The sequence below is a fragment of the Sphaerodactylus townsendi genome, linkage group LG07 (assembly GCF_021028975.2).
Source record: "Sphaerodactylus townsendi isolate TG3544 linkage group LG07, MPM_Stown_v2.3, whole genome shotgun sequence".
Lineage (NCBI taxonomy): Eukaryota > Metazoa > Chordata > Lepidosauria > Squamata > Sphaerodactylidae > Sphaerodactylus > Sphaerodactylus townsendi.
Window position 1 is genome coordinate 43,270,840 of NC_059431.1, and position 25,491 is coordinate 43,296,330.

Sequence of the window (25,491 nt, forward strand, 5' to 3'; positions counted from 1 at the left end):
TCTTTCCAAGAAATCATCTTTACAGTCACTTTCACTATTATGCACATAAGGAATTCCCAAATGGGCAACCTACGATTATAACTTGAAATGAGCTGTTCCGCTACTATATTTCTAATATAATCCCAAGTACATATTTTGGAGCATTATCTGTATGTATGTTTAACATGCTTTAGAAGAAAACGGAGTAAACATACATGATATTCCAACAATATGTAGCTTTCAAAAAGGATAAACTGGTACTCTAATAATCTGAATCACTTGGAAACTACCAAGCAGATATTGCATTGTTTCTGTTTATGAGCATTATCTTTCATACACTAATTCATGCATGTTTTCAACTGTAATCTATGTAGATCTATAAGACCTAACTGGTACACATTTTGCAGGATCAAATGATTGAGTTGTTCTATTGCAACTGGCATCGTAACATAAAAGGGTGTTACTATACACACAACAGATTAAAATAAAATTCTCTATTCTACAAGAATACAGATCGGTGATTCTAAATCCTGGAGGTTATATGGACTGAAATATGTTTCAGTGCTCCTAGTGGCAATGTGTAATCCCGAGCAATGCTAAGTACAGATAAACTGGCCATGAAAGTACAGGAAGGAACACACTAGTATTTCAAAAGATGTCACTGTGGATTTCCTACAACTGCCAATATTAAAAAATGTACATTTCAGCAAAAGCATCAAGGATCCTTAATGGGGGGACACAACTCTGCAAAGTAGACTGGCTGAATCTGAACTCCGTCTGCAAAGCAGAGGCACTGGTTCACAGAGGATTATGCATTATAATACAACAAACAACTATCTACATGTTACAGCCACAATGTCCTGCTAAGTACCACTAAACAGACTTCATGTTGGTCTTATGTAACAGGCGCACTGGACACTTTCTTATAAGGTCCTGATATAGTCTTAACACAATGGCCTTTATATTTTGTTTTCTATATGCTAGTAAAATGCATTTCTTTTCAAGACGGAAATGCATAGAGAATTGCTGAAATATTTGCAGAATACTAGCCTTCTGCTGGCTAATCATCTTAAACAGCAGCAGGTATGAAGTATTCTCCACTAAGTCTTTGATCGTAACAGACCTAGTTTCAAATTCTACCTGTGCTGACCTATCAGACAGTGCTAGATTCCCCAATGATGCAAGAATTAAGCACACAAAGTTCTGTTATGTAAATCTCTATTCACAGCATTGTGAAGGAAGCAGAATTCTTGAAGGAGCTTCCAAGTCTTCTGAAGGAACTACATCCTACATAGCTTAAGAAAGACAACTACATGCTATATGTCAGTAACAAACAGCATCCACTATAGCTTTCCTTTCCTTTTTTAACACCAAGTGGGGAAGGCTAATGCAAAGTGAAATAAGAAATGTTGCCTGGCACTGATCAAGGATAGTTCAACTTACTACAAAAGTTGGAATGATGAGTGCCCAGAAAGAGAGAGAGAATATGATTTGCTTGCCCATTGCATGGCACACCCAGTTCCTCCTTCTCAAAATGAAACAGATCCCCTGGAAGAGATGCAAACATTTGGAGAAAAGTCTGGGTCTAAAACTAAAGATTGTATTTTTTAAAATGCAACTGTGCCGTGCTGCCTAGAATGAAGTTTAAAAGGTCATTTACTCTTGTGCCAGTTCATTTCTTCACTGGGCTGTTTGATAACTCACAGGGCAAGTGCTCCAAGGTCACAAGCATTTCGAGAAATGCTAAAAGACAAACAAACCTGAGCACACTTCACAATATCAAAACACACCAATGACGTGAGCTAACTCCATGAAACTTTAAACAGCCATGCAGCTGGGGTGAGGGAAGAAAGAGAGAAATCCTCCACCACTTAACTATGTCAGTTTGACTGCAAAGTTACTTTAAAGCCACTGACAACACCAGGGCTCTCTCAGTACATGGTAGCAAGTGACATATACATTGCAATGCCTATATGGAGTACATCAGACATCACCAGGCTGAGAGACAGTCTATTTTACTGCTAGATTTAATTACAGGTGTACTTACATTGCAAACGTTTGGATGCTCAGGCTAGTCCTTGTGATATTTTCCCTTCTGGGGAACAAGAGAGAGAAAGAGACACACGCTGTGAGGAGGGTTGGGGGACAGGGGTGGGGAGAGCCTTTAGTTCTTCCAGCCTTGTAAGATGTTCACCACCTGGCTCAACATGCAGCCTCCAGGAACCGCACACAAGCACAACCTTGACAATCAATCCAATGAGGGGTGTGCGGAAGAGCGGGCAGAAGGCGAAAGTGCCTGGTCGGAATAAAAGTAAGCGAGCGGACTCGTCCTGCAAGCGGCCAGGAAGGAAGTGACAGGAGGCGAAGGGGAAAAGAACAGCTCACAGGCTTTGTAACATCGCGGATCGGAGGCAGGGAGGGGAATAGAGGCAGGGAGAGGAGGCTTCAAAACTCCACGCCCGGCAAAGCTGCTCTTCCTTCTTGTCCTCCCTCCTCCTCCTCCTCCTCTCCTTCTTCTTTTCTCTTTCTCTCTCTCTCCCTCCCACAATCCCAAACGAATGACTCTCTCCTGCCGAGCTGGAGAAATGATCAGTTTCACTCTGCAAAAAGGGGGCGGGATCACATCCCGAAAGCGTTTTAATAAAACAAACAGGGAGCCCAGCTCGGGGCAGCCAGAGGAGCAGGGGAGAGGCGGTGGCGCTCCTCTTCCCCTTGCACCTCTGGGGCTCGGCGAGATTGATAAATTACTCCACTCCCCGAGCTTTTAATTATGGCCATATGGAATGCCTGATAAATCACCCAACATCAGGCACCTCAATCAAGCACTTTTTAAATGATAATTGCATCTTGGCTGAATCAATCTTGCCATGCCTGACATTTTGCTAATTTTAGTTTTTTACAGGGGGGGGGAGGGGTAGGAGAGTTGGAGGGATGACATATGCCACGGAGCAACCTTTGTGCTGTCCTTCGTGAAGATCCGGCTGGCGTTAAAAAATAGAATGGCAGATCTCATTGCCCCTCCCCTTCTCCCCCTCCCGCAGAGAAGGTAAGGGATGCGAGGAGGGGGGGGGGAACGCTCAGGATGTCTGATGGTTGACCCGTCCGGGGTGAAATCTCTGGCCAGAAACAGCCATAGCAACCCTTTCCAACACGCTAGGCTTGAGTGTTTAAGAAAGAAAGGGCGCCCGGGGGTCCTCCAGCGGCAACACTTGTAAAAGGCACTGGTAGCTAGCTAGCTTGCTTGCATGCACCGGGGGAGGGGGGGGGGCGCGCTGTTAAAATGCTGAGAAAACGAGGCATCTTCTTGTGCCTCTCAGCCCGCAGGTTTGTCTTTGCCACCGAGTAAGCAGCGCATCCCTGCACGAAGGTAGCGGCGCGTTGGCCCGGCCTTCCACTCCAGCCCTTCGGCTTCAGGGAGAGAACGGATCGAGGCTCCTGTAGGCTAAAGAGAAGACACTGAAAAAGGTGGGGCGGGGGGGGGGGAAGGTGCGGAGGGTGGCGGGCGAAGGGGACCGACGAATGCCACCATCAGGCGTCTTTTTCATTGGAGGCGGCCGCGCGCCCTCCAAGCTGTCAGGCCCAGCCCAACTTTGATTCAGTTTGGAAACCTTTCCTCCCCAGCCCAAACCTCGGCTGAGAGGTGAGACGAAGTTTGCGGAGGGGGGGGGGGGTATTCAGATGACTGTTTATTGCAGTCCCTGACTTCGCCTTTCTCCTCCGTCTCTTTTATACCTTTCTGGGGTTCTTGCTTCCGAGCCTCGACACAACTTCCCACAACGCTAATCGTCTGCGAGCGCCAAACGACTTCACTTACCCTGGACTATTCCAGGCTGCGCAGGAAAGCGGCGCGCGGGCTCCGGCGAAACAAGCGCGATGCAAAAGTTTGGGGACGCGCACGACAAGGAGGGCGGCTGCTTCCGTAAAACATTAGCCGCACCGTGCCTAATTCAGAAGCAGTGCATCGATCGTCTCTTTTGCATGCGATCCAGTTCTGAGTGGATTGGGCCCTGGAGTGGCCGGTCGAAAAAGGGCTTTGGTTGGTCGCCTTTTTGACCTCCTAACTTGTGCGCCAGACTCGCCATTTGCCTAATTCGGTTTCTGTTCTCTTGAGCATTTCCTTGAATAGAAGCAATTTAGAATAGTTTGAGGTATTCAGTGGGTTAATGGGGACAACACTACATATGCCCTATAAATTTCTAATCCATGCCACATGGTGGGGACAACACTATGACAAAGGTGCTTAGTGTGTTCAGGGCTGAGCAAGACTTTTAATGTTAAATGATGTTTAAACATATGTTCCTTCAGCCCTGAATATTATTTTAGCTTTATTATTCACAAGAATAAGCAATCTGACTTCCATCTTCCTTTTCAAGTCTGGTGGGTCAGTCCAGAAAATAAGAGATGCAAAAGAGATAATCTTTAATGAAGTAGTCCCACTACCTATGAAGTCCAGGCCCTTGCAGTAGTCCCATAGCTACCTATGAAGTCCAGGCCCTTGCAGCTATTTTTCTACAACTATACCACTTCCATCACATTCTGCCCTCTGTGTTACATAGGGAAACTTTTTTACACATTGTGATAGAAAAAGGGAGGGGGATTCTAATGTGGTTTTTATGACAATCCAGTACACTGGCTCCTACATTATACTCTGACTTTAAGATGAAATGGAAAAATGGCTGATATCACAATATGCCCTGCTGACCATTTTTGTCACCTATAGTAAAGCCAAAGTGAGAAACAAATCAAGAACAAAGTTGGATCATTTAACTCATTTTATTCATTCACTATGCTGAAGTACTGAAAGACCTGATACTGTAGTATTCTTTCCACAAGAAGATACTTTTCCGTAAACACAAAACACATTTGGCATGGAATGACCCAGAACTTCTGCTAATGACTGATGACTTTGGGCTAATTTTAATGTTTGATATTTTATGGACTTTAGTGACAGAATATGATCGGTAATTAGTTCTCACTGGAACAGGAAAAACAATGCAGTATCCAAACCCACAGCATCATATGACATCTAGCTCAGTTTGAGTTTATTGATAACTACCACACACTTTTATGGTCACCACTGTTTCTACTTACATTATACTAGTTGTTTTCTTTCTTTCAAACTTATGTGCACCTTGTAAGCAGACAACGGGAAAGTTTTAACTATTTGATGGATTTCCGAAAGAGATCACAGATGGTAACAAGCTTCAAGCTTCAGTGTAAGTAAGAGCAATACATTGTATCCAGACAGAATCCATATTTCAAAAGTTTGATTCACACATGCCTGAACATCTTTCAATAATCCATCACTTGATAACTCATTGCGGACAGTATAAAGGCCTCATTTGAAATGTATTCTGCATAAGATGATGTGGAGTAGTATTTGATCTATTAGGGTTGTTTCACATGTGCACGCACACACACATATACACAAAATTACTTAATTTGCAGTCATTGAGCAATGAAAATGCATGTATGACTTTACCCTAACTACTATTGAATTTGATGGGAGAATTAAGCACATTTTTAAATCTCCTACTACAATCAATAGGACACACAATTGCTTAAAATTATATTTTTTTGCCATTAATAATTGCTTAGAAGCAGGTTTCTCTGTATTATAACAATGCAAGACATATACCTAGTTTGAAAAAATCCATTCTAAGGTCTACTGTCTCTATGGTACACTAGGCATATTAGGATGGACATTTTTACTAGGCACATATCTTGTATTGCAATTCCACAGAGAAGCCTTGTTATTATTTATTTATTTAAAACATTTTAAAAACATATCTTCTGGCTTGAAGATGTTGGGCATTTATTTATTTAAAACATTTATATGCCATTTTTCCATCCAAATGTGGCCCTTCAAATTTTAAGTGTCCCACATTCTAGGCAATTAGTAATTGAAATGTTTCAGAAAAGAAAATTGAATTTAATCCCACAATTTCTAAGATCCTTCTGGAACTGGAGTGATGAGGTATCAGCTTGGTAAATAAAAGATCATGTTATCTTTTTGTCTAAAACGTTTAAAAGCTTTTGGGGGGGGGGAGGTAAGAGGTATTGTGAATGTAAGAATCTTGATTTCATTATATTCCAGCACATTTCAATAAATCTAGAACCATACACTTGCAGATAATACTACCGTGTTTCCCTGAATATAAGACAGTGTCTTATATTAATTTTTGCTCCCAAAGATGCGCTATGTCTTATTTTCAGGTGATGTCTTATATTTCTGTATTCTGTTCGTCAGGCATGCTTCCAAACAAAAACTTTGCTACGTCTTACTTTTGGGGGATGCCTTATATTTCACACTTCAGCAAAATGTCTACTACGTCTTATTTTCCGGGGATGTCTTATATTCGGGGAAACAGGGTAGCTCAGTTAATCTTTTCTTTGACCTCACTGTGCAGATCAACAAAACTGTTCAGCTGGTGGCAGAGGCATCAAACATTTCAGAATAAATTATCAGTTTCTATCTAATATAATGCCTACTTGTCTTTTGGTTTCTGGGTGTGTGTTTTTGTTTTCAATCCTCATAGGCCACTTTTTCCTTCACCAACTCATTGCTTCCAATTTATTTATTTATTTATTTATTGTTTAAACTTTTATACCGCTCCCATCCCCGAAGGGCTCTGGGCGGTGTACACACAAAGTATAAATACAGGTAAACACATTGTTAAAACCCTTAAAACAGCGATAACAATAACAATAAAAGAGGCGTCCGCCAGCCCCAATTTTAAAATTCTACCCAGAAAAAAAAGAGAGGGGGGGAGGTGGAGAGTCATGTTGGATGGTAAGCCCAGGCATAAACCGGTTAGGGGCCAGCTGGGGGCACCATCAGCGGCTAGGGTCCTCCGAAGGCCCGGTTCATGGAACAACTCCGTTTTTACAGGCCCTGCGGAACTTCGTTAAAGGTCCCGCGAGGGGGCCGAACAGCTTTGGAGGAAGGGTGTTCCACCAGGCGGGGAGCCAGGGCGTAAAAGCGCCCTGGCCCGTGTGGAAGGCCAGCCGCATGTCATTGAGGGCCAGGGACCACTAATAGAAGTTGGCCTCCGCCAGAACGCAAGAGGCGGTGCCGGGACATATGGGGTGATGTCGCGGTCTCGAAGATACGGTATGGGTCCCAGGCAGCTGTAAAGGCCTTGAAGGTCAACACCAATACCTTGAAGATGATCCGGAACTCCCACCGGGAGCCACAATGCAGCTGGCGCCAAACACAGGGCTGAATATGGTCGTAAATGGCTGCTTGCCTGTGAGTAAGGTGGCGCCGCTGCATGTTAGCGAACCAGCTTTAGTCTCCGGAGCAAACGCCAAGGGAAGGCCCGCGTAGAAGCTTGAGTTACAATAGTCTAACCTGGAGGTGACCGTTGCATGGATCACAGTGGCTAGGTCTGCTCGGGAGAGAAAAGGCGCCAGCCGTCGGGCCTGGCGGAGGTGGAAAAAAAGCAACCCGGGTTGTATGGGCCACCTGGGTCTCCATTGAAAGAGACGAATCCAGGTGGACCCCCAGGTTGCGCGAGACGCGAGGTCGGAATTCGGCGCCAATATGGCCCCCTCCCACACCGGGCTGGCTGAAAAAACCCACTCTCCCCTCACGGCCAAGCCAGAGGATCTCCCGTCTCTCGATGGGTTCAGTTTTAACCTGCTCTGCCGCGGCCAACCAGCAACCAGCCTCCAAACAGTGCTGGAGAGCCGCCCAGAAGGCGGTTACCGCTCCCCCCTCCATCAACAGAATGAGCTGCGTGTCATCAGCGTACTGGTGACAGGTCAGCCCAAAACTCCGTACCAGTTGGGCAAGGGGTCGCATATAGATATTAAATAGCAGTGGGGATAGTAAAAGCCCCCCTGGGGTACACCGCAATCAAGCGGTGCACTTCCGGGAGGCCAAATCCGCACCTCACTTGCTGACTACGACCCCGGAGGAACGAGGCAATCCACTGAAGGACAGTGCCCCGTACCCCGGAGGCAGCCAGGCGGTGGGTCAAAAGGTCATGGTCGACCACATCAAACGCTGCGGTAAGATCTAACAATACCAGCAGCGCCGATCCGCCTCGGTCAAGCTGAATACGGAGTGTGTCTGTGACGGCGACGAGAACAGTCTCCGTCCCATGCCCAGCACGGAAGCCGGACTGGAAGGGGTCGAAAGAAGACAAAGCAGAAATAAATGGAGTAAAGCCTGGGCTGTTTCATGTGGGGACAAATATGTTCTTTTGTCATGGCACAGCCTTTCCATTTGCAGCCTGCTTGCATCCCGGGACACAAACATGCCGCACAAAGCCTCCCATAGGGTGGGGTGGGGATGGGGAGAGGGAAGGTTGCCATCCGCTGGTGCTCATTAATCTGTCGTACTGTAAATTTTAATTTATTTTATGCTGATTTTATTCTGATATTTATATTTGATGTACCCTGAGCCCTTCGGGGGAGGGTGGTCTAAAAATGTAATAAATAAATAAACAAATTGGGGGGGGGGGGGAGAGAGAGATCCTGACCATACCATGATTCTAACTTTAGGTGGAGGTATTATTTATTTATTAGATTTAATATGGGCTCAGGGCACTGTACAATATCCCTCTATAAATATATCCCTCTACAAACATGAGGCATATTATCTCCCCATCCTCTCCATCTGCTGGTCTTCTAGGCTTCAAATAAATACACATCTCCAAAAGAACAGGATGTTGCCCAGTGTGACAAATACACAGAAGTTAGAAATTGGCCTTCATACACATTTTAATGGTAAGATTAGAGGAGAGGAGACCAAACTCTTCCAAGTGCCCAGTTTTCACACAAGAAGGATGCCAGTCACAGACTTGATAGACAAAGAGTTACATGAAGCTGCCTAAGAAAGAGTCTGAAACTGAAATCATTAATCTATCACAGTCAGTTTGACTATTGTGAATGGCAGTGGCTCTCCAGGGTGGCAGGTATATGCATTTCACATTACCTGTTACCTGGCTTGAAGATGCTGGGCTTGAAGACCCCGAGACCTTCTGCATGTTCTGGCACAAACCCACAGCCTTATCAAAGCTTTGTACTGTTACACAGCCAAAGCTGACCCCAGAAAATCCCATTCTTTATGAGTAAAGCTGATAACCTCTGAGGCTCACAGATATGGAGAGTTGAAGTGACATATGCATTGCTTCAGATTGCAAGTGGAGGATTGGGTTTATTCATTTAAAAATGTATACCATCCTTTGAAAAGGCTTACAATTTTTTAAAAAAATCCTGAAAGACAATCTCAGAATATAACAATGACCAAAAATAACCCAGAGTCCATAAAAAAAATAACTGGCCACAGTAATCAAAGACAGCTTTTTAAACTCTGAAAACAAAGAAAACAAGCACTAGTGCATTGGTTAAAACAGTAAGACATAAATGGTTCAGCCAAAAAAAATGTTGCAGTGGCAAAACCAGAGAAGGTGTTCTTTAGACTACTGAAGAGGCTATTCCATAGCATGGCTGCTATCACACTAAAGGACATGATTGTACTGAAGCCAGATGCCCTTTACAAAAGGTGCCCTTCAAAGGAATGTGCTGAACCAGCCTAAAGAGGTGAGCAGGCCTGTACAGGGAGCAGCAATCTTTCAGGAGTGCTGGTGCCAAGTTGTGAAGGTTGTTAAAGGAACAAAGAAAATCAAGGTCCCCGAGATTTTAAAATAGAATAAGAGTTTGGATTTATACCCTGCTTTTCTCAACCGTAAGGAATCTCAAAGCGGCTTACAAACTCCTTCCCTTCCTTTCCTCACAACAGACACTTTGTGAGGCTGGTGGGGATGAGAGAGTTCTAAGAGATTGTAATTAGCCCAAGGTCACCAGCAGGCTTCATGTGGAGGACTGGGGAAACACATCCTGCTCCGCAAATTAGACTCCACCATTCTTAAGCATAAGCATTTATTGTCATTGTGCACGCACAAAGAAAATTTACAGCAGCATTCCTCGATGCACACAATTTCAGACTCATACTCCATCCTCACTTTCCCCTTCCTCCACCCACCCCTCCACAGCCCCAAACACATCAACATGAAGCCCCGGAGTTCAGCATCGCCACAGCTCTAGAGTAGAAGCTGTCTCTAAGCCTCTTTGTCCTAGTTTTTATAGACCTGTATCATCTGCTGGATGGTAACAGTTCAAAAAGAGAGTGTGATGAGACGGATCTCTCAGAATATTTTGGGCTTTCTTTAGGCTTCGGGAATTATAGAGTTCTTCCAAGGAGGGGAGAGGGCAGCCGAACCATGCTAGTGCTCTCTGCTAGCAAAAATAACCCAAACGCCATAAAAAATTAACAGTGAGTAAAGAGGGGGCTAGAACCTGCTCCATCTTGTGCTAGTTTTCTATTTGCACGAAGGTTTTTCTGGTTTTGTTTTGTTTAATGTGAAGGAAAATTCTAAGCTGGACTCAACAACCTGCAATCGACGTGATGCAGTTCATTCTGCCACCTCATTTTCACCTCATTCTATTGCATGTGTGAACCAGGCCTTTGAAAATCAGTAGCAAATTAATTCTATGTTCATCATTATCTCATTATGACCTTGCTATTTTTCCAAATGCACAATACAAAATCCTAGGAAGGCTTACATAAAAAACAGCCAAAGTGTGAGGAAATCAAATGACCAAAACATCAGTTTTTTCAATATGTACTTTACTATTTCTTTGAGAGAAACTTCACAAAAGCAACCTTCTTAGCTGAAGAGGGCAAAGGTTGACACTACTTAGACTTAACAGCCTGAAATCAGAGAGTGGAGATTCCATAAGGCTTCATATGTCCTGGGCGTCGTCTACATATTTAGGTTATTAGGGCCTACCCTGTAAATAGACATGACCTTAAACTGGGGACTGATACTCAGAGGTGCCTGCCAAGATTATTTTTCAGTCAGAGCAGAGATAATTCAAGCAATGAATAAGGCACTTCCATATTTAAAAAAAACAGTTTTCAATAGTATACAGACAAACTCTACAGGGCTCCAATTGTTTCTATCATCTTACAATGTAGGAGAGAACATTTTAGGAGACAAATAAAAATAGCTTTTCTAACACCTGTAGAATCTTCCTGTGTCATTTAGAATTTGATACAATTTACACTGAAACACCATCACCTCCAGATCATATTTTAAAAACATGTGTTACAAACAGCCAATAATTGGCAGTAAATCCTCTCTGGATTTCTTCCAGGAAGGTAAGATTAAGGGTTCCTGTTAAGCAGAGGCCTGCTGGCAACAGGAAACAGAAAATCCTGCACCATTTCCCAGCCTTCCACCTGAAACCTACATCTGAATTAAACAAAAAATGCACAACGGGAGGTGTAATTATTGGAATAATCAACCCTTCCAAAACCTTACCAAGGACTGAGGTGCAGCCAAGTGTCTCTTTCCCTCACAAGTATGATTATTTCATGGTGAGCTCAGTTAACATTCTCTTTCAGTAATTATCCAAGTTCTCTTTTTTTCTCCAGTTTGGAGAGACTGTCACGTGTTTATTTCTTGCAAAGAAATGAAGCTGCCAATCTACACTGTAAAGTGACATTCAAATGACAGAAAGCCAGGCTATACTGAAAATAACCACACAGTTGATAGATCCTAACCCTAGGTGATTTGGGTTCAGTTTTCCTTCAGAGTGCTGCCCCACCCCACTCCTCTGCTTGCTCTTCTCTACCTCAGCCCTGTCTTAAAAGAGCAGTTCACTAAAGCACTCCTGCCCATATCTGTCTGCTTTTAAGCTTGTCCCATGCTGGGTATAGCTCTTGAAGTGAGCTTTAGAAAAAAACATATTTTAAAGTGAGCTGGGGCGGTTGCCACAGCAACCCACCCTGAGAGGAACCAAGGCTATAGATTGATCTACCCCACAAGATTATTCAACAATACTGTATTTGTTCTCCAGTCATTCAGAATATTATTTCAACCCATATTGCTTTTATAATTGCACATAACATATAAATTCCAAAAATCTCATTATAATAGGATATAGATTCCAGGAGGGTAATTTAAATATTTCATAATCCATAGGGGAGAAGGAAAATGTATATAATTTCTTGTGAAATGAATTAATTGTAAAAGATATTTTCAAAGGCAGGTGCTGAAAGGTGACACATGGATATTAAATGCAGTGGCATGCCATGGATAAAATGGTATTATGTACAATCCATATTGATTAGAGGGAAACTTTGTCACAGACTTTTCAGAATATACAACTGCAAAGTTTTACTGGAGCACTAAACAAAAAATAAAAGTAATAAATAGAATTTTCCAGTAATATTCAATGATGGAAAATTTAAAAAGAGGCACTTACCACATAACCCTGTTTATTTTGAAAACCATCAGCCTTTGGTGCTTTACTTAATCTGTTCCATAGTAGTTACTTCACAGTTGATAACTGTTAGTCGGCACCTTGAATGTTTAAAAGCACAACAGTAATATTAAAATGCAAGTCTCCACAAATGAACCAAAAAATATAAAACCCACTGAAAAGTACAGTTCCTGTAAATCTTTTGGCACAAAACTGATATTACTTGAAAACATTAATAGGCAACTTTATAAACTTTCTCGAGTACATTCCATTTCTATACTATATTAAAGATGCTGAAATATTGTAATTGCAAGCCACACCATGTCTGGAACTCCAGATTGAAATCTATTTCAGCATTCATATTGTGTGAGAAATTGTATTCTATTTCTTGCTGCAATTTTTAAGATATTTTTTATTTCAAAAAGACAAAGATTACAATACAACATCAAATCACTTTTTTTCCATTTTGAAACAGCTCATCACTGAAAGTCATAGCTTCACGGAGTTAAAAAAACCCAATGAAAATATGACTTTAGGGAACACGGTACACTCTCCAGAACAGCTTTCCCACATTTCTAGTTGTGTGCTAATGTAGGATTAAGCTGATGAGGTAAGTGGAAGCCCGAGAAATCTTAATGTGGAGATGTCCTCAGAATCCCTTACTACAGAGCTAGTGTTTAATGTGCTTTCATGTTTATTTTAAAAAATGCTAGAACTTGTAATTTAAAATGGTTTCAATTTCTAACTTTTGAGATATAGAGATACCTTAATGCTACTCAGCTTCAAAAATCCCAGCCTTTCACTGGCATGGCTTCACTTGATTATGAACTCAGGTAAATATATTTATTGAAAACATTCGCTGACTTTCTCATTCTTTCTCCAGGATTTTTTTTTATAGCATAAACTGTAATGCGGAAATAAGGTCCTGATTCATGACCTTTGATGGTCAGGGACTACTGCATTTCAGTGGAGTTTGCCTTATACCACATCTGCCTAAGCAGGGGGTGAAAGAAATAGGGTTTCTGCTGAACTCACTGACCAGAAAAATTATAAATAGAATAATGCTTGATGTTGGTGGGAAAAGGTAAGATGTTTGCAGATGTGTAGCTATAAGGGTGTGGGGTGGGGACCGGTGCACCAGGTGGGCACTGGTGGGGTCATGTGGGGGCAGAAATTCACCCCCAGACCCCTCTCCCTTGCCCCAGCCCTGCCTGGCCCACCCCGGCATAGCTACAAGGGGGTAGGGTGGGGACTGGCAAAAAAAAAAAGATCAAATCTCGTCTCCTCTCCTCCCTTCCTGGCCCTCCAAGCAAAACACCACATAAATGGGGTGCAAGGGGGGTGGGCATGGGGGACAGAAAGCTTGGAGTCCACCCCACCCCCTTTTAGCTACACAGGGAACAGAAAGCTTGGAATCCATTTTCTCCAGCTATGCCTTTGGATGTTTGTAGTTCAGGGACAAAAATGATCCCAGGATTCTTGGCAGATAGATTGGTATTGCTTGGATACTAGGTATCACTTTGCTTCCTATCTGTTCTACATGCATATTTCCATATAAACAACTCAGTATGAAAACAACCAATACACTTCCAGCTCTTTCTCTCTCACACAAGGATTATGGACAACCCTGTAAAAAGTATCCCTGGAACTTCTCACTGTTGGGGTAAATGGAGAGTGTGCCACTACACGTACACATGGCATACAAACTCTTAGCTAAATTACGGCATGCGTAATTTCACTAAAAGACCACAAAAGACATCATTCCCAGTATTCCTGTAATTAGTGTACTCCTTTGTGAAGTGAGGACAACTGAACATAAAAACTCTCAATTATAATCAACTATGGCCCTTTCCCCACTTACCTTAAGCCCCGCGCTACTCTCCTCAAGTAGCGCAGGGTCCCGGGGCACTTCCCACTACAGGGGCGGCGACAACACAGCTGCCCTGCCGCTGCCGCTCTCGCACCCCCTCAGCATACAGCATCCCTGGCGTTTCTCAAAATGGTGCCGTGGGGATGCCCGGGCACGTGCCAGAGATGCCACGCGCTGAGAGTAGCACGTAGCAAAGGGCAGCAAAAGTAAGTGGGGAAACGCCCCATGTCTAATAGAAGTGATTCATGTCACATGATCGTATGCACATTTACTTGGACACAAATCCCATTGCATGACATGGGCTTTACTCACAGGTAAGTAAGCAAAGGATTGCAGATTAATATTCTGGTCTTCTTATTCTCTTCTTTCTTTACAGCCTCCACATGGCCAACCAGCTACAAGGCCTACTTTGGCCCTTTCTGAATTGCACAAATAATACATCTGGCATATTTAAAAAAAACATTTTGGCTTTTTTGCCTACACAGCGCAGACAAAAAAAAAAGCATTGTCAGGGAAAGTGGGCATTTTTCCCACCTTCCCCCCTCCACTCATACTCCACTCCAGCTCTCACTTGTACCCACCACTTTCTCCCCCTCGTGATTCTCCATCCGCATGTGATTTCACTGTAAAAAGTACATGAATAAAGTTTGTTTTGCTTGGTTATCCTGCGCATGTGTAATTTTTCCTTTTGTTGTTGTTGTTTTGAGGGAGCTGTCTGAGAAGCTATGACTTGAAATGTGTGCATATTGAAGATTCTCATATCGTGTTGCCATAGCTTCGCAGACAGCTCCCTCAAAACAAAAAAGGAAAAAGGAAAAATGAATGTTAGTGGGTTAGTGGGATTGCCAAACTTTATTCATGTACTTTTTACAGTGAAATCGCACTCAGATGAACTGCTAGTAGAAGAAATTTCCATGGGAAATCTTCACCAAACGGCAGCTGCACAAAGGATCTCTGCAGCAGCACAAAATGCTGGGCGTGAGCAGTGAAAATTAAAGAAAGAGCCTTTAAAATTACTCAGTGGGAAAAGTAATATGTTTTCTGCTCTGCTGCTGTCCTCAGGACGTTTTATATATGCTGTGCAGAAAGGACCATTATCTAATTCCTCTTCCTTTTTGATGCAGCTCTAGAGTGAAAGAATTCCCATGAATATTCCAAATATTTCAACTGGTGATTGGTTTTGTGAATGCACTAGTATGTAGGAACATTCTAAAAACACCATCATGAGGTTTATGTTCTGGACTCTATGTGTCACATGGAAAAATCTCCCTTGGCTCATGAATAAGTCACCAAGACGAGTCAGAGTATATGAAAAGGAAGAGCTGATCAAGACCCAATTGTCCCAGCCATCTTTCCTCTCCTTTGCACTCTGCACATACCAATATATGTTCAGGGAACTCTACATATCGCTTTAAAAATGAATAGGACGTATGTATTGCACATTTGGGGAAAGCAGTGATAAGGTTTTGCATCACACATTTGAGATGAACAGAAAGAAGTCCGCACAAGATTTTGAGTAAGATTTTAAAATGACAAGTTAGGTGAATCACTTGTTTGTCAGCTTCTGAAAAGTTCATGTGGCTATTGCTTCTTTGTGGGAAGAGAGAATCAGTGTTCTTTTAAGGAATGCATCTGATGGAGGTAAAAAAAACTCGCTCTGGCACATGATAAAGGGTGTATAAAATGGTGCTGGCATTCCAAGTGAAGCCACAGCACACCTTGGTCTGTGTGTGTGTGTTAGTGTGTTGTTTGGGAACAAAGAAAATTGTCACATGTGCATGCACTGGGGGGAAGCAGAGTGCTATGTTTGTGGGTACTGAGGAAATAGGGCATTACTTACCCTAGAAAAGAGAAAAAGGATTGTTTGTGTGTGAGTGTGTGCAGACATATGTGCATATATGCGTTCCTAATGGGTAATTGAGTCATGTGTGCACTCTGCCTCTTTGCTTAGGGTTGACTGAAACAGTTTCTATTCCTCTGAGGGTCTCACTCTCTGCCCCCAAGTCCCCTTAACAGAAGGGAGGTTTCTCCCAAGCATGGAAATTCACTGACGGGGGAGAGGGGGGAAGGGAATCACATCACCACAATTTCTGATACTACCTTTAAGGCACAGCTCCCGTTTAACAGCAAAAGTGCCTTCCTGGAAAACATTGGTGGCAAGACCCTGTGTCCCAGCAACCCACGAAATAGTCAAATCACTAGCATATTTTCTGGATCCAGGAATTCAGGCAGGAAGGGAAGCTCTCGATCCTTTTTAAAGGCAGCTGTGCTGCAAGTATAGCTCCTTCTCACTCCCAAGGGCACCTGCTGCTTGGCGCCCTGCTTCGAGGACGTCTTAAAGGGGCAGATTACGTCCTTAAGCTTCTGTAGTTGGGTCTCATTATTCGTCCCAGGCGACACCCCACCAACAGCCAGTGCGCCCACGGCAATGCAGATTGCACGCGGAGAAAAGTCAGACACGAGTAGCACAAACGGACATTTGTCACCGGCAGAGTTTTCTGTCGGCCAGGGCGGCAAAATGGTCAGATCGCTGCAGCTCCATCTATCCTTTCCACCGCACGGTGTGACCACACGGATGGCAGCAAGCCGGCGGGAGGGCTTCGTTTCCTCCGCCCCCTTGCCCAACACTTAGTGCGGCTCGGCTGAGTTAAATTCAACCTCCGTTGGGCTCCTTGCTCCGTCCGGATTCATGTTCCCCGCGGACTCGGAAGAAGGGGCGCATTTTGGCCACGCGTGGCTTGAAAGGGAAAAAAAGTATCCATTTTACGCCTCTCCTCCTTTTCAAGCCTCGGCGTGCCAGGAAGGAGACTCGCTTAGACATTGTCGGTTACTTCTTGCAGGCAAACTGTGTACGGATCAGATCTCCTCTTTTTGCTCCCCGATCAGCTGCGGCTCTTGAGGCAAAAGAAATGAGCCGGATTTGGGGGATGTACCCGCACTCTCTTTTAAAACAGATTATCCGCCTGACTGTTGTGAGTGGGTCCCAGCTGGCACCAGGTTTTGGCAGCTCCCAAGAATCGCGGGCATCACCTTGAGTAAAACAGACCGAAAGCTCAGCAGAAGTCCCACCACAGTTCTGTCAATGTTCCCGGCGTCCCTTCCAGGCGGAGACTTGCCATATGGTGGGGATGGAAATTGCCCTCCAGTCGCAGCCCACTTAAGGTGACCCCGTAGGGTTTTCAAGGCAAGAGGCATTTGAAAGTGGTTTGCCGTTGCCCACCTCTGTGTGGTAACCCTGTTTCCCTGCCTATTGATGATCTTCCCACCCAAATCAGGGCCAGCCAACCTTTCTTAGCTTCCCAGATAGGGCTAGCCTGGGTTGCCTAGTTCAGGGCAACGTCCACATAGTAGCCAATGGGTTTAACTTGGACAATGTGTCAGCGTTTAAATCTCTGCCCTTGTCCTTCTGAATACAGAGATTACGGGATGTTTTTCTAGCCCATCTCCCCTCCAGTCTTTCAAAGTGCTTCTTGAAATGTTCTTTCCAGCTATTGCTTCTTTAGCAGAGCCTTTCCCAGCTGTTGTATGTCTAACGGATCCATTTTAATCTTTTTGCTCTTGCTAAAACAGACTAACAGAGAAATCCATTTTGCTCACCTGTCATCCTATTCTTTTCCTCTTCTGGATTAGGGTTGAATCACACATGCTGGTACAACACCAGAGATCACCCTCTTTCTACAGTCAGCCAAGTATATCTCAATACAATTATGTTGACATAAAAGCAAGTGCCCTGTGTTTAAGAAAGACATCACATCTGTTGAAAATACAATCACTGATCTGAAATCTTTCCCTCAGTGGAGAGAAAAATAACTATATTCCAACTCTATCCACATAGTATCTCTTGGCCAAACCACTATATATAATGTTGACCAAGAGGTAGGGTATCATTAAAACAAAACAGAAATCCAGTGGTATCATAAGCACTAACAAGATTTGATTGGCAGCATCAATAGAAGGCCTTCTGTGCCCTGTTGTTGGCCATCCATGGGAACTGGTTGTCCACTGTGTAAGAAAGGATGCTGGACTATATAGACCACTTGTCTGATCCAGGGCTCTTCGTATGTTCTTATTTTCTAATATTTATTTCAGTTTTAGCTTTTGTGACACTTATTCAGATGCAATTAAAAGAAAGAAGCTCACTTGCTTGAGGAAATTCTATGTGGGGACTTCAACAGCTTGGACAGCTTAATGGATAAAGATGAGAAAGGTTTAAAGTTCTGGTCTTTCTCACAGGTGGTGATGTTATGATGCAACATGTTAAGAGCAGTGTATTGAAGTTGTTATATGAGTGAACCACATTTCAGTTTAAGCCAGGATAGCAGAAGATGTTCAGTTTCTCAATGAACTCTAATTTAGTATTTTCATGTTGAATATCCTTTTTGAAGCTTTTCTGTAGAACTGAATTTTAGATCTGGTACATTATGTTCGGGAAGATTGAACTGTTTGCTCCCTGTTTTTGAGTACTGCCATTTTTGACCGATCTAAATAGCCGTTGGACACTGTTGGCACAAGAGGGAATATATTGAATTGGATGATGTGCACGTAGATGAACTTGAGATGGTGTAGCTTACATTTTGGTTTAAGCGAGGATGGCTTGATGTTCAGTTTCCCAATGAACTCTAATTCAGTACTTTCATGTTGACTATTCCTTTTTAAGCTTTTCTGAAAACAATGACTTTCAGAGCTGATACACTACATCCTGGAAGATTAAACTGTTTACCCAGTTTTTATTGTTGTGGGGGCGAGGGGAGGAGGAGACAGGAAAGTTCCATTCTGCCACTGTAAAGTCTAACTTTAACTGTAATGTTCAATGGACTGCAAAAGTTATAGAGTCATTGGTCCACCAAATGTCAAAGCAAGGGAATGACATGGAGCTTTTTCATCCAAGGAGGAAAGACAAAGCCTGTATAGTCATGCTTGCCAGGATCATACTTCCACTTTCAGTACTGAAAATCCAAATGCTAGGTCCATTACAGCCTCATGCCAGATTATATTTTGTTTGAATTTTCATGTGTGTAGTAATATGAATTTTCCATTAGGTCTAGCTCCCTCACTCTTTCAGTTACTTTTGAGTATCAATCAGAGTTGTATAAACACTTATAATTACAGTTCACATGATGCCTTTTCTAACCCATCAAGTATTTTTTCTTTGAGCTGTTATTCAAGGGATAAAGTATATTTGTTATTAAACACATAGGTAAATAATAAGCAATTACACTCTTTTACAGGGGTAAACCCTATTTAATAGATATGAGTAGGATTCTGAGTAGACCTCAGAGTGCTTAGGATTCTTAGGATTACTCCCTCAGCCTCCCAAGGAACTATAACTTTTTAATAAATAGACAAAAATAATCAAACCCCATCCATGCTTCATTCCCTGTCTAATTAATTTTTTCATCATAACCTATGATGTTTTCGATTCACTATGAAATGTGAGTTTCAAGATGAGATTTGTGAACTGGACTTTAACCAAGGTTTGGACTCCTAGCTTGTGAGGGAAAACCAATTTAGATTTGCCAAGGTCCATTCAGATGTTATGGTAAACTGGTGTTTTATCAAATCAGGAAGTGTTAAATGAAACTCTGCATATGAAATGACAAGAGAGACAGAAGGAGCTAGGGGTGCACCTGTGCACACTAAACCAATTGGGAATATCCTCAGGGCCAACAACCTTGTTTAATTATAATTAGTTGTGACATCTGAATAAAACTTTTATTTCAGTATAAGGTTCTGAATTTCATTTTGCCTCCTTCACAGCATAGACCAGTGATGGCTAACCTTTTTGAGACCGAGTGCCCAAATTGCGACCCAAAACCCACTTATTTATCGCAGAGTGCCAACACGGCAATTTAACCTGAATACTGTGGTTTTAGTTTAGAAAAAATGGTTGGCTCCGAGGCACACGTTACTCGGGAGAAAGCTTGGTGAAGCAACTGTGTAACACTTCGAATGGGTGAATCACGACCCTAGGAGGGTTTACTCAGAAGCAAGCCCCATTTCCAGCAACCAAGCTTACTCCCAGGTAAAGGATCGTGCCCAGGCTAGCCTAGATGTAAGTGTGTGTGTGTGGGGGGGTGATTTTCTGCCCCCCCACATGACAAACTCCGTGTGTGCGTGCCCACAGAAAGGGCTCTGAGTGCCACCTCTGGCACCCGTGCCATAGGTTTGCCATCACTGGCATAGACTGAAGAAGGAAGATATCAGTTATAGTATTTGAGAAAAACACTTAAAGGTAACTTCTTAAAGTGACAGCTGAATGCTGAACAGCAAAACTACGTTTGGATGTGCTTTATGCTTCAATGTGCCCTTTTCTGTGATATGCCTATGTTCGTCTACAAACGTTTGCAGTGCCTTTCCATTAAACTTAATGTACTCAGAAGTGTAGCTCTGCCTAGGATGGAACTGTTAATGTCTTGAGAAGACTATGTAGATCAGTGGTTCTCAACCTTCCTAATGTCGCAACCCTTTAATACAGTTCCTCATGTTGTGGTGACCCCCAACCCTAACATTTATCCATTTTACAGATGGAGAACACTGATGCAGAGAGTCTTAGGCGACCCCTGTGAAAGGGTCATTCGACTCCCAAAGGGGTTCCAACCCCCAGGTTGAGAACCACTGATGTAGATACATGCAGGCAGTATTGCAAGCCTTTCTTATAGCAGCATTATAATGCAGTAGGGAACTGGTCAATATATCCAAGAAGGGAAATCTAGGGCATGGCTTCAAGTAGAATGAAAACATGGTATTTCATTATGATGGGAAATGGAGAGTTAACCAAGGCAGACTGAATGAGGATATATGGAAGAGGGAGAGGTCAAATAGTTTTGAATGTGATAGCTCCAAGGGACTCAACTATTCTTTTCAAGGGATTAATGAGGAGTCAGCTTCAGAGCATGGATGAGAAACAGCTGTCATCATGATTCTGACAATTTCTACAGAATTGCCAGTTCTGCAGCGCCTACCTAGGGGAGATGTTGGAGATATATGGGGAAGGGGGGATTGGACAAGGTGCTAGGAATGAAGAGGGAGGTTAACTCTTTCTCCATGTTTTCTCAGATGTATATCACTTCTCCAATGCAATTTTGCCCTGTTTGCATATTCCTTTATGTTGCTTGGCTTTTATGTATTAAGAAGTTTTGCACGGAGAAACTATTCAAATCTATTCTAACTTGGGTTTTTTGGTTCTGTGTTTGCCCACTTGTTTGCAGTGAGTTACAATCCTTCTGGAGTGAGCAACTTGCTAAATACAGCTTTCAATATGACAGTCATTTAGGTAAAATATTTTATAAGTAGGTCATCTTTTGTAAATTTCTAACTCAAATCAGAAGATATAAGCTATAGATGCCCAGCTAAGCACCTTTCTAGCTCGCACTCAAAAGGAAAGTTAGTTTACAAATCTAATTTCCTGGTGGATTACTGACATTTTGAACATAATGTTTTCTGTAAAAGATATTAAGTGAAAAAAATTATGAAGAAAGGATTAAACATGAGTAAAAGTTTCACAGTTCTCTTCTAAATAGATTGATATGTTATTAATTCTGTTGACTTCAGTAATACCATCCTATTTTAGTCCTAAGGAAGGAAAAGAACGGTTCAGTTTACTTTGAAAGTATATGATCCCTGCCTGGCTCATGACATTTGGACTGAAGTTTTGTTGAGGAACAGCATATATCCACTGTATTTCAATCTTTGCCAAATGGATGCGGTTAGACCATTTTTATTTACATTCAGTCTGGGTTAACTCATACTGATACCTTCCAACATTTCATTTTTAGAATATTTTTGGAAAGGCAACCATATTATTGATGCAAAAAAATGTAACAACACTGCCACTGATGGGAGGGAAATCTAAGAAAGGGTTGTTGTAATGTTTGTTTGGCACATTAAAATAAAACCTTGAACAGAGCAAAGTTAGCATAGCTAAATTATTTTAAGGGGATCACATTGACCTTTTTTAGTGTCAAAAAGCATGATACATTGTTCCTATATGTATAATCCTTTCATACACAGACTTCCATTGAATTAAATGGGAGCAGCACAAGGGTGTCTTGAAATGTGCGTTGGGCAGGAGAACTTTTCAGTTGATCATACTCTATAACTTTTGAGGATAGGGTACAAAGTATCAGTCTCAGGTTATAGAAAGAAAGGTTTAAGATTACTGCTCTGAAGAATTTCTTAAGTACAAGAGCTGGTCACCAAATGAGAAACTACTGGGGGAGCCTGGCACTACAGTACTATTCCTCGTACGCCATAGAATAACTTGCCCAAGCAGGACATTGTACACTTCCAGTCAGCTTTTCATGGAAGTGCTGTACAGAGGTCTAGGAAAAGCTTTAAGCAATGGGTAAACTGCATCAGTAAAGAACCATTCCTAAACATTAATCATGATCAATTAATATCACCTCAATGTGTATTTAAGAATGGGCCAAAGATGAATAGATATATGAAGAATTATTTTGGGTCAGTAAATTCAATCAAGAAACAAAAAATATTTTAATGAGGTAAGAAAATAAACTGTTTAATATTAATCTTTCATTCAATATTCAGTATTTTTAAAAAATGAAATGCTAGCAATGTTTTAATTGGGGTTACTACCCTTTAAGACAGTTTCTTGTTAAATTTAGGTAACTGACAAGGACATTTATATTTCTTTATAATTTTTTTAAAAAAGTAACGTACTGGCTATTTAAGATAGTAGATCCACTACAAAATAGATTAATTTTATGAAACAAATGTTATAAAAAACTAAACAAATGTTATAAACCCTTTTCACTACTCTGGGGAGTTTGGGCCTTTAAAAGAAACTTTATCAATCCCCCCGCCCCCCCGCCCCAAATACTCTAATCCTCACAGGTTTTGTATAGTATTGTGGACACATCTTGTTTGTTTAGAACTTGTTATCCTACAGAATAATAGGTGTAATTTATTGTGTATTCAGACATCTGTGATTAAGATTACAGACTAAATGAGCAGCTAGAAATTAAAGTGGCATGCTACAGGTTTAGATTTATCAGTCAGTACTATTACAGAACAATGACCTGTGGTAATTTCAGAGGAAATCCACAGCTTCAGTCTCCATGCATAGTCAACAATTGCATAGAATACTATTCTTGGCAAAAATAATTTATACCATTGTATGAAATCAGTAAATTTTATTAGGGGTTGCAAACAGAATACTGTTCTTGCAAGTGACTATGTTCATGGTATTCGATGTAGGCAGCTGCACCATTCTAAAACAAGATATTAAGACAAATCAGCTGTCCTCTGTGTTTCATACAATTAAAATGAGTAAGACAGACAGACATAGACTGAACCTAGTAAACACAAATTTCTTGCAGGGCATGATTTGCAGAAATGGATTTACTTTTTAAAACATGTGTTAGATCCAAGATGTTAAGAACTCTTGTGTTCAATATCTCATGGGTCTGGTTCTTTGCACAGAGAAACTTCTTTGCAGGTACAAAACCTTCTTGGTAAAACAACACTGGTTTAAACTCCTGTATCGCATAGAAAATTGTTCTTATTTTCTAATTTGAATAATAGCCAGTGTTGAATTAATGTTGTAATTTATCTCAGCATTGTTCTGTGCTCTTTAAACTTGTGTGCCAGGCAATACGTCAGGATGAAATCTGCTGGTTAAAAGCAGTTTCATATGTTCATTTTGTGTATAGACTTTGTCTTCTGGCTTTCCTTAAAAAAGCGTGATTACTTGTGTACAGAAATGCTTTCAGTTTGTTTGAAAATTTGTAAGTATTGCTGTGAAGCACAGCTAAAAGCATGAATTTATGAAAATAGAAATGCATCATAAAAAGTTATGCTCCTCCCAAATATGTCTTAGCATTTGATCTCCTTTCCCAAGTCTTTTCAGTAATTAAATTAAGATGGTCCTGGAAAAAAAGTTGTTCTTTGCAACTTCCCCTCGTAGATCCAGGATGGTGCTACAAAACCAACAATTGTACAAAGAGAACACACTGCAATTAAAATCGAAGCACCAGGCAAAGACTATGTTCCCATATATTGTTTCACAGTCCAGCTTCTTGCTCTGGTGAAGTTCAACAGCTGCCTTTTGGTCAGTAATTGAAAGATTTAAAATTTAAAATTAAAAAAGTTACTGTCAATGTGGTTTTAAAAGGGTGGTTTTCTAAAACATTTGAAGAGCAGGCAACAACAACTATATGGGTGAAGTGTGACAATATCCCCCCCCCCCCATTTTGATATAAAAAGAAAATTAATGGGGGGGGAATCAGTTTGCTATTGTAGAATTCTTCTGTTTGCTATGCAAATCATGTCTCAATCTCAAAAGCAACAGAATTTTTTTAAAAAACAAATCTTACTTGAGAACATTAACTTTGTCAAGAATTTACAGTATTAACAAGAAGGGGTTACTGAATGTGCCTTCTTTTCAACAGAAGGAACATAGCTGGTGTTTAAGGACCGACACATAACACTTTGGTACAGTCAGCACATCAGTTGCAAATATGTAAGTGTATAAATATAGATATACATGTATTTTTTTTAAAAAAAAAATTAAAACTCACCAGTGCCCTTCTTCTTCTCCAGGAAGATGTACCCCGTCAGCACCTGCTGGGGGCTTTGTTGATTAAACTGACAGGTAAAAAATTCCTGTAGAATAAAGCCAGACCAGCTGGCTTTGAAGAGAAACCCCCCAGTTTGGGTTCTGTTTGCCTCACTCACCCTCTGCTATGAAGGCAGGCGCTTTTTCCCCTTCACTGTTGACCTGTAAGATGCGTGATTTCCATGCACAAGTGTCTGGCAGGCCTGGGGCCACCTGCTCTTGTCACTCTAGAGTAAATTTAGCTGTAAAAGGTATCACTGACAACCAGACCTTTGTGAGCTCTGGCAAAGGAACACAGAATTACTCTCACCACAAAACATGCTGTAAGTTCAATTGGAAAATATCAAATTGTTGGCTTTATCCAAAAATCACTCCTTTAGAGGAAACAACATGAAATGATTTTCAGATGTTAAAAAAATTAAAATCCTCCCTAACAGTGATATAAAATTCCTATTTCCAAGAACAAATTTAGAACAAGACAACTTTTTGTACTTTTTAAATCGCATGTGAAAGGAAACTTTTTTGGGGGGAGGGTCAGGTAATGGAAACGGAGCACACATCATTCAGGTTATTAAACTGTGTTAAGTATTAAAGTGGATTCTTTCCTTTCACTTTTTTTTTATTCAGAGGAATATTAGAAACCTAAAACTTCTCAAAGAGAATGCAGTAATCTTTTTCCCCAAATGAGAATGTATTTCAAGAGACTACATGTCAGAATTACACATTTATGCCATTAACGCTTTTGATATCTAGGAACCAGACAGTATTGATACACTTGCTAACATTA

At 41.7% G+C, this 25,491-nt stretch overlaps 1 protein-coding gene across 11 annotated transcripts in view; it reads right to left on the reverse strand.

Moving 5' to 3' along the window:
- MEF2C (myocyte enhancer factor 2C) overlaps positions 1-24,842 on the reverse strand; it is a 198,685-nt gene extending 173,843 nt beyond the window's left edge. For 6 of the 11 annotated variants that reach the window (XM_048504778.1, XM_048504774.1, XM_048504772.1 and 3 more), the window contains exons 1-2: positions 24,667-24,842; positions 12,262-12,359 (exon numbers count right to left, since the gene is read on the reverse strand). The gene's annotated coding sequence lies outside the window, so the exon portion shown is untranslated. Of the gene's footprint in view, positions 1-2,026; positions 2,493-3,711; positions 3,860-12,261; positions 12,360-24,666 lie in introns of those variants that run through there. The other 5 variants (XM_048504776.1, XM_048504773.1, XM_048504771.1 and 2 more) reach the window with 4 other exon arrangements.
- Between the last annotated feature and the right edge of the window lie 649 nt (positions 24,843-25,491).